Source organism: Corvus brachyrhynchos, unplaced genomic scaffold, assembly GCF_000691975.1.
Source record: "Corvus brachyrhynchos isolate BGI_N302 unplaced genomic scaffold, ASM69197v1 scaffold115, whole genome shotgun sequence".
Classification (NCBI taxonomy): domain Eukaryota; kingdom Metazoa; phylum Chordata; class Aves; order Passeriformes; family Corvidae; genus Corvus; species Corvus brachyrhynchos.
Genome location: NW_008239553.1, coordinates 21,734,540 through 21,745,297, shown reverse-complemented (window position 1 = coordinate 21,745,297; position 10,758 = coordinate 21,734,540).

Genomic DNA, 10,758 nt, shown 5'->3' with positions numbered 1-10,758 from the left:
GGTTCTGAAGTAGTTTATGGAATACTGGAATGATGTAAGTTCCTTGCCAACGGCTAATTCCACATGAGTCAATTCCAACATCTAGACCCTTTTGGGATAGAAGTCACATCTCTGAATGAGGCTGGGTTTGACTGCTGAACATGCTCTTGAGTTCTGCATTTGTCCTGCTAATTAACAAAACCTTTTGGATGCCAGGCATGGTCTTCACAGCTTACCCAGTTGCCCAGTCTGCCTCTGTATGGCCCCACCTGGGGCTTGGGAGGAGAGGTGATCTGGCAGGCTCACACACTGACCTCATGGCATGGAGAGCAGTGAGGGGCAGTGGACAATGTGATGGGGACAGGGCTAGAACAAAGGGGAAAGAACATTCTCTTTGTTCTGGGAGGTTTCCTGTGGTTTGGGGACCCTGTGGCCAGCTGAGAGGGGAGAGGAGCAATAAGACCCTAATATTTTAAACCCAAAAGAAATGTGGTGAGGCAAAAGAAAATGAAAATTTCCATGATGTTTAAAATTAAAGGTAAATTGACTATGGAGAACAGCTCTTCCACAGAAAACTGTCAATCTGAGTATCATGTTATGGTCAGTGATAATCAAAAGACTAAAATCTGGGGGAAGTAATCATATTTTTGGTATAAGTAATCAATGGTTGGACAATAACTATTTGTATTAGGATGGAAAAAAATTTGTAATTTCTGTTCCACACTTTTGGGGAAACTTCTTTCCCCTAAAAAAAAAAAAAAATTCTTGCTTAAAATCAGCTTAAAAATATCAAAATTTCTCATGACATGAAATACTTCAAAAAGACACTGACAACAAACCTCAATCTTTTTGTATTGGGTTCAGTGCGTGCAGTTTAGGCTATTTTATTATTTTGCTAAAGTAAAAATATTACAGCTGTACTGAAGTGCTTCGACCATAGAAAGGCAGAGTACTCCAAGCTGATGAAAGGAAATATTCTGATGCTTTTTCACTGAGCAACTTAGGTAAACTGCTAGAATCTTAGTGAGCCTTCAGATAACAAAGAACTAGCAGTGGGCTACAAAAGGATGCAAGGAGGAAGATCACATTGTGGAGGCTGAGTAATAAATGGAACGGAAGGTTGACAAGAGCTTTTTACTTACCAGTCTTAAAGGACTTTGTGTGGGAAGGAAAGACACTTTAAAAATAAGTATTGCTAGGATTCCCTTTCTGTGCTGTCTTTATGCTGCCATGAAATATTTCAGGTTGTTACAAAGAAGGGAATGCAGGAAGGGGGAAAACAGACTGTTTTCTTCTCATGTGCAAGTCCCAGCAGCTTCCTTATCCTACTTACAAGCCTCTAACATCTATGTGATTTTTTGCTGTTTATGCCAGTTGGCCTACCCTAGAGAAGGTAGCATAATACCTACACACAGAACATGTACATAAAAACCTGATGCATTTCCACAAGCTTCAGTTCTCTGAGGCCTTTACTGACTTCCAGTAAAGAGTATTAGTCAGTGGAATACAAGCTAGTGGCTCCAGCATGCACTGGGCCATTAATCCTCCTCTTGCTGGGGAAAGAACTGTTTCCATCCACTCGTTTTACTGCAGATCAAAAAAGTGTACTGTTTAGTTTGGAATTACTGTCAGAATGGACTGATCTCCTTCATCCCAGCTGCAATGGGACTGAGTATCAGAAGACTTCCAGACAGCTTCATTCCCTGAAGGATTTTAATGCTGCTGCTGTACATTTAAGCCTGCAGACCTAGCAAGGGTTGATATTTTTCTCAGCACATGGCTTTAAAGGCCTTAAAAACACCAGCTCAGTTGTCTTTCTATATTTCTGAACAGGATCAAATGGCTATGTTGCAGGAAGACCTCTGCCAACTTTTTTCTTCCTAAAGCCACATATTCCCATTAAAAATCACTGTCCCTCATGGCATTTAGGGCTTAATCAACATTTTTCATTCTCCACTACCCTTTAATTAGAGTCGCCTGAACAATGTTTATTCTTCAAGACTGCAATGTGATACGTTATTACTGTAAAAGATAGAAGTGCAGATTGTTATTTAAACCAAGGGCCTCACTCTGCCAATAAACATCAAAGTATGTTAAAGTAGATACAAACACAATGCAGTTGCCTTGGAAAGGCATTTTGTATTGTCAGAGCAAAGGGATGAGGCCTTTGTAAGGCCTATGAGTCTCACAGATTTATAGTAATTTGATTTTTTCCTTCAAAGCCCCAAGTTCTGACATCATATGAATGTAAAAGAAACAGCTTTCAAAGAAAATTGATTTCTAGCTTTTGTGTATGCAGGATATAATTTTTCAAAAGGATCTTAGAACCAGGTTGTCTATTACAATATGATTATAATTAGCTCATTTTAGGGGCAACATTGCAGCATGTATTTTCATATTATATCTGAAAAAAAACTGTGTTGAAAATACTTGAAAATATTTACTTGTTTAGTGATCTTAAGAAAGATTACAGTAATTGTTTCTGATGTAAATATAACATTTACATGAACTGTATAACTCCTCTAGAATATTGATGCTGAATGCTAATTTTAGTGATTCTTTTTTGATAGGCCAATGTATATCTTGGATTATGTCCCATGAAAAAAGCTGGAGAGGAAGAGAAGTTCAAACCTAGAGACACAGAGACCAAGTTGCCTACTTGATGTTTACAGCTTTCTAGCAGAAAAGGGATGGCAAGCAATTTTGGAAGGCCAGAAAGTTGTCAGGAAAAAAGCAGAAGCTGTGGCACTGTCCTTTCCACTGGTTGAAGGGACATAGGCTAATGCCTGTACACCCTGGAAGTAAACTCCTACCAGCGGTGGCCAGACTGCAGCCTTTAGTATGTTGGTACAAATTCTGCCTGTGCCATCTCAAGTATATTCATAGCTGTTTAATAAGAAGTGTATCTTTAAACAGCTCTGTAGAAATGGACAAAGGAGGTAGATTTTCAATAAAAGTTTATGGACTTGTATTATGGCAGAATACAGAAGCTGTGCCAGCTGTCATTCCGTGGTATAGTTATACATGACACTCTAAGGAAGAAGAAGAAAAAAGAAAAAAAATTTAAAAAATTTTAAAAAAGAAAGGAAAAACAAAAAGGAAACAAGGGAGTTTTCTGCACTCTGTATAAAATCTCTATTTAGTGCAATCCTTTCTCTAAAATGCTGTGGAGTCTGGAAGCTGTGCTGCCTGATTCTCTTCTCTGTTATTCCTATTTGTATGATGCAATTTTCTGGCCAGACAAGCCTGACTTGGGCATCCAGCTGGGCTGGGAGTGGACAGTCCGTGCTGGAGTGCTGCTGGGAGCAAAGGAATAAGCATTAGCTCTTACCTTCCCTGCTGTTTCTTGGCATGCAGCCAGTTCCCATGACATTATCTGAAGCTGGTTGTGGAGATTTATGGTTTATTTTTATAGCAATATTTTCAAGCAATTATCTTCCAACTTGTAGCTATAGACCTCTATACTCTCAGTCTAGCAAAGACTTGTTTCTGTAAATCCACTTGTTTAAGATTTCCCTTATGTGTGCACACTAAACACATTGTTAACCTTGACAAGCAGTTAAACACTTAACCAGCACTGCAAAATTTAAGCTCATTTTCAAGTGTTGTAAGCCTTCATTTCTCCTGTCTGTTCTGTAAGCCTGGAATGGTAAGGCAATAAAGGAAGGAGTAAAATAGCTAGAGCCAGCAACTTAACTGGTTTATGCCTAGGTAGCTCCACCAAGTCAGTGAGGCTGTAGAGATATACACACACTGAAAATGTGGCTTTATATAAAACAAAGTCTCAGTACTCACTGGTTTTCATAGGTCTACCTGTATTTTGTTTCTCTTTTATTGTTTTGATGAATGTGTGTTTATTTTAAAGACTACTGAGAGCTTATTAGTCAATATTGATTTGAATGTGTTTGAGTTGGCATAGCTGCCTTGAATAAATGAGAATATCTCAGACTAAGACTCATGTCAGTGAGTGTTACATCTTCACAATGGACTAAAATCCATTTATTCTGTACTGATTCTGTATTGCACTACTATGTCTTATAGTTAGGGTAACTCAAATGATTGGATTAGAGATGTAGAAGAATAATCTGAAGGAGGTCTGAGCCAGGCCTCCCTTCACTGGGTGTGGTACACAAAATGTAACATGCATTTCACATGCTAGTCATAGGCAAAGTCTGTAGCCTGATCTGGAAGAGGAAAAGGGAAAATGTTGCTGTAGTGGTTACTGCACAAGTGAAACACCAAAGAGAGCATATGAGGATCAAAAATGAGCAGGAAGAACACAAACTTAAACACTCTGTGTACAAAGATTAATTACATAAAATAAAAGCTGGAAAAAATAAAAGACCCAAACGAGGCAGTACAGGAAATTTCTAAAAATGTTACTGTTGACACTAAAGAAAGACAGAATATTTTGCCTGCAGCTGCAACACAGCTGTCACATCCAAACAAATTAAAACCCTCTGAGGACCAAAACCCACAATAAACTGTAACATTATTTAAGTGAAGCAGTATCTTTCATCTGCATCCCAAGCCAAATACTTATTTGAGGTGCAAAAAGGCATCCTGGGAGCCCCCAGTGGCACAAAATACCATTCTACATCCAGGAAAGCTTAAGAACTGTTTTTGTGGATGTTAAAATACATCTCCTTGCTCTCTTGCTGGCACTGTAAGAATGACATAGTTTTCCATTTCCATTTCAAGACTCCTGACGGCAGATTCTGAGGCTGCTGATTTTGGTGACCTAAACAATCAGAACTGCAGATACACACTTTTAAACTGAGCATTGCAATACTGCCTAGTAGCCTGGCTTGTTTGCTGCATGGTACTTCAGACAGTACTGTACAAAAAAGAGCAGCCGGGGCTCTGCATGCTGCTAGAGGTTTGCTCCTAGGAATGCCCCAGCCTCCCAACCCCATCTCAGTTGCACTTGGTTACCGAGAAAGTTTTTGCATTCATTATAAGGTGCTTATGCTGATTTACAAAGCCATTAAAGAGCAGAGCCCAAGTTACCTTTCTGAGTTAGTGACTCTTTACACCACTGGTCACAGGCTGAGGTCAACTGATACAGGTCTCTGTGCATCCTCAATACTGAGCTGCGCCACTTTGGGTGGTCGCTCTTTCAGCCATTGTGCACGTGGCCCCTCCAGCTCCTGGCAGCACCGGCGCTGTTACCTTCCCTGTGGTCAGAGTCCACAGGCAGGACACAGTTGGGCTCAGCAGCCCTTAGCTGGATGCTAATCATTGTGATTTCTGAAGAATCATTGCTAACACTGTTTTTTCAATCATTTCTCTTTAGTGTTTTGAGATGTGTCTGTGAGACAGACCCTAAAACGAGTGTTTGCTTTTTTCCCCCTCTGCCATTCCATTTTTATTTTCTGTTTGCAAATGTAATTCCCCCCCGTGGTACAGGAAAGCATGCATAATGCAACTGTGTGAGCACAGCTGAACTTTTCCCTACTCTAAAGAAAACATTTATTATGGACCAAAGCACAGAATAGCTTTACAGAGCACCTCTTTGATTAAATACATAAAATAAACCAGCTGCTGCTGTAAAGAAACATAAAGTATTTATCAGATTAAATATGGATCATGCAATCTTATGTTGACTGTTTAACCTTAAATGCCTGCTAAATCAATGCAACCGATCTGAATTCACAGAAGAAGTCAGCCTTCTAAAGCCATTATTATTAATCATTACTTTAAGTTTTGTGAGTCTGTTTGATGTTGGCCATAATACATATGATTATGCGAGCTGGAATTTCAGCTGTATTGTTAATCAATAGACGTTTTTGCTGACTGGATAAAAAACAGGGAAAGGAAACACATTAGGAAAAAAAAAGAAAAATAAACTTAAAAAAAAAATTGAATATGTCTGCTCCAAAAACAGTAAAGTAGCTTTTTTTCACTGATGTAAGAAATTTCATAATGTGTAAACTATTATACAAAGGTTACTCATTATTAAAGATATACCACAAAATGTCATGGCAATAGAGTGTTGTCATGGGACAAATATATCTTACTTTGAAATACTCTCCATAAATTCCACAGTCACCACAACATTCATTTAGCTGCAGAGGGCTGGCAGGAATGTTTTGTTTTAAAATTAATCATCCACTGTTCTTCCTTCCTGTCAGTAGTCTTAAGCACTGCAATATGAGGAAGAAAATCTTGGAAATGTTTTTTATATTCATCCAATGCCCAAGACTGGAGGCAGACAGGGATATTCACAAACCTGATTTTGGGAATATCATAATTTTGAGAATTTCAGTTAAAGCTCTCACTTAGCTGCAGTACTCAAAAAGTAAACTGCTTTAACTCAAACAGAACTGACCACCAGGTATTTTAAGTGGTTAGTATTTGACCTGCAAAAATCTGCAAAAATATGATGACAAACAAGCGCCCCAGCATTATTAATTCCAAGTATTTTAATTTAGGAAGGAAGTCAGCACACAATCAGTCACTAGAGAAGTTATCAGATGATTCAGTTGAGTTTAAAATTGTATGTGTGGAGCTGACTGCACACTCCTAAAGAAAACAGCTGATGTACAACCTTACTCTGGAATTAGCTTGAAAAGGAGGGCAGAGATGAGGAGGGTCAGCAGTCATTTATTCACTATTAGTTATTGTATGTTCTTTCAGCCCCTTGGCTTTTTGTACCCCCTGTTTCACTGAGCCTGTGTGTTCAGGATTTGTCTGATGCCTCAGCTGGCTTCTTCTCTGACAAACCTGCCAGGGGATTTGCTGGCTGTTTTCGTAGGGCATGAAGTAGACTCAGATTCTGCCCTGTTTCTATATACACAAGGATTAAACTGCTCTCCAGTGCACACTGCCCCTGCCCACAGTAACCTCAAGGGGAGTACATAACTCGGAAACATCACGCAAGTCCACTCAAGGCCAAAAAAACCCAAAAAGTATATCTGTGAGTATTCATAAAGATTAACTTCTCACAAGGCAGCAGGTTGTGTGCTCAGCAGTTGAGCATTGCCATGAAGTTGTGCTGGGAGAGGAATGTGGTGACAAGCAGGGCTGAAGTGGTGTGAAAGCAAATTGGATTTATCTATGTTGTTTATTGCTGCCCATAAGCAAAAATTACTTTTTCCTTTTTTAACAGTATTAGTGCCTGGCTGAAAACTTTATGAGCAATTGCTCCCGGATTTTTTTATGGGAGCTCCAGCAGTCACATTTTGGAAGCTGTTACTTAATATGATGTCACTGGCTCTGCAGGTGAGTAAAACACCCAAACCCTTTTCTTTTGAAATGTTCTTGCAGCAGCTGTTTCAACACATGAATCATAACTTCTCCGCCTTGAGAACTGCAGCCATTTGAATAGCTTCAGTGAACAAAAGCATGGCACACACACAGATCCAGAATGAAACACAAATGCTTCCCTGAATACAAACTCATACGAGTGATTATTCATAATTTTTACAGCATTTTATGTAGTTAACGCACTATATGGATACCCAATAATCACACCACATACAACTACAGCAGTTGTTAGAGAAAGCCAGTTTAGTAGAATCTGACCCTACTTTAAAGGCAAGGAAATAGATCGAGGAAGCACAAAACCATATGGGATAAAAGTGGCAGAACCAAAACTACATTTCAGATCTTCCTCCATCCTCATCTAACACATCTCCTTTAGAGCATGTTACTTTACTACTCAAGTTAGATTTTGATAATTACTGTGCAAATGAACCTTTGAGAAAATAACTTGAGGGGATACTACATGCAAAGTCTCACTACATGTAAAGTGGCTGCATAAACTGATTCTCTTGTTTCAAATAAATTACTACATTTCTGCGTCTGACCCAAACTAGATCTGCCTCACTGGAGTCTTCACTGCCCTTTGGAGCCACATTTATGTAATATGACAGCAAAGTGAGGACCAGAACTTTTGATGCCTGGCTGCTCAGTTTTGATTATGGAATAATAGAATTATTTAGGTTGGAAAAGACCTCTAAGGTCATAGAGTCCAACCATTAACTCAGCACTGCCAAACCCACCTTTAAACCATGTCCCTAAGTGCCATATCTACACATCTTTTAAATACCTCCAGGGATGGTGACTCCAACACTTCCCTGGGCATCCTGTTCCATTGCTTGACAATTCTTTCATTGAAGTAGTTTTTCCTAATATCCAGTCTAAAACTCCTCTGGTGCAACTTGAGGCCATCTCCTCTTGTCCTGATACTTGTTACTTGTGGGAAGAGACAGATCTCCAGCTCACTATGACCTCCTTTCAGGTAGCGGTAGAGAGTGATAAGGTTATCCGTTCCCTCAGCTGCTCCTCATCAGACTTGTGCTCCAGACCCTTCACCAGCTTTGTTGCCCTTCTCTGCACTCGTTCCAGCACTTCTATGTCCTTCTTGTTTAGTGAGGGACCCAAAACTGAACACAGGATTTGAGGTGTGGCCTCACCAGTGCCAAGTATAAGGGGAGGATCACTTCCCTAGTCCTGCTGACCACACTGTTTCTGGTACAAGCTGGGGAAATTATTAATGGCATTTAAGAAAGTGCAACAGGATAGAGAGATTACCACAGGTTGTCCTGGCTTCTTAATGCAACCTCTGATGATAGAGTATGTTCAACACTTCATATTACTGTCAGAAAATGACTGCAAATAAGCTTTAAAATGTAAACTGTGGAGAGGGAAAAATAAGGGCAAAAAGAGCTAAATCATGGGTTGAGAGAAGAAAACAAAGTCAGCTGTGAAGACAGACATCAAGGAAGAAAAGAAGACTCATCAACTGTGAAATATAAAGAGCAATATCATATTAAATAATGGGTATCAAAAGTGTATGTATACATGTACATGTATAAAATACAGCAAATTATATGTGTGGAGTTTGTTGTAAGTGAAAATAAACTGTAGCTTCTTGCTGCACAAACCTGGAACAACCTTTTTTGCAACATACATTTGCAGGAGCAAAAAACCAGCTGAATATCAAGTCATAACAAAACCAAAAAAAGAATAATCTGAATTTCAATTACATGGAAAGGTAGACATTTACATCCGGGCTTTGGCTCATGTACAGTCAAATATAGAAGCCAATTTTATTGCTGTGCACTGGAAGTGACTCCCCTGTAAACTCCCTCATAGTAATTTGTACCGCCAAAACCTCTCTGTCACTCACTGTGTGGCATGCCCAAGCTGCCATGGCTTCACTCACCTAAATGCACATTAACTCAGCAGAGTTATTTTACTCTGTATTTTAAAGGCTGCTGTAGTGAACAGTGTGTAAACAATAGGGAAAATTCAGCCTAAGAGTGATGAGAAACTGAAATTTTAAAATTGAATTTCAATACTCATATCTTTTTACCTGCAGCATCAGGAACAAATCTTTCAGTTCTGAAAACAGCCATGAGATACCTTTTCCTAAACATTTTCAGTTGGGATCTACAAGTCCCTTTTAGCATAATTTCACAATGTGCAAGGCTCACACTATCTTATTTTCTGCCTGAAATCTGAAAAAAATAAAAAAAGCCTCAACCGAATTTGGTAGATGGTCAAAAGTCTCAAACCCAGTTATGGTCACAGAAGGTTTGTGTGTGTGGCTTGAGAAAAATCCCAGTTTATTGTCTCACTGACAGGAGACAGATTCTTGACTTTGCAGCAGCCTGCTCACAAGTCACTGTATGCAATGGCCAGTCCATCAGTGTGTACCCAGCCTTTTGGTGACTTGGCATGTCACAGAGGAAGAAAAGAAAGCCTTATGAAAATAATAAAGGGATCTTGTAGACTTCTGCAATTTTGGCTGCCAGTTTTATTCTAATAATTCAGTAGAATTTAATTAATTGAGGATGTTTATCAGAACTTAATGGCTACTTTAAAATGTAAGTGATATCAAATAGTGCAGAACAAGGAATTACACATTGAAATCACAAAATGCCTTTTGTATTTATGAATGTCTGTTCAGTGTGATAGCGATGGTCAACAGGACAGCTTTTCCCAAGGAAACTTTTGTCCTCTACTGCAGTTTCTCAGCAACTGCTTAAGGACTTTCCTTCTATCTTACCACTCATCCCATTTTCCTAGCACCACCCACTTCACTTTTAGGGTCAGATTCTCAAGGGGCTTTAGGCACCCAATTTCCTTTGAAGTAAAGAGTGGTTAGATGCCCAAATGCCAGGTGTATCTGGGTGAGGGTCACTGCCTCTGCCTGAGCACAGCCCTTTTCAAGGTCATTGAAGCTACTGGCTGCCCCTGAGCTCCAGCTCCTGGACCCTGAGTGTCTTGCACAGGTGTGTTATACAGGAAGGGAAAGAGGCCACATGCTCCATATACAAGCTGAATCTGGGCCCAAGGTAATGCCCTGTCTTGGGCATGCTTTGTCCCTCAGCTGCAACCTGCTCCTGCGTCTCTGTACATCCCATGAAGGCTGAGAATGTGGGATGAAAACTGGGCAAAGAGACAAATGGCATTGCAGTGGTGGTAGGTACAGACCTTGTACTCCAGCCAGCTCTTAACAGAACAACTGCTGCAGTTTCATGAGCCAAATAACCCCAGTGGGAAGCAAAAGCCCCATCCCCTCATTCTTTCCTGAGAGCTGAGCTTCACGGAGCCCAGAGGAAGGAAAGCACAAGCAGCTGGCTAGCCCTGCTCACGTCTACACCAGTTTGGCTCTGCGCAAACTAGTCCCAAACCAACTCACAGAGCAAGGGGGGGTTTTTCCCTTGCTGCTTTGCTTTCAGTCAATTTGCAAAATAATTCCTCTGGGATGATCACACAGAGCAAATGAAAAACTCAACCCTGTATCCTCCACTGCTGTGAGGCATC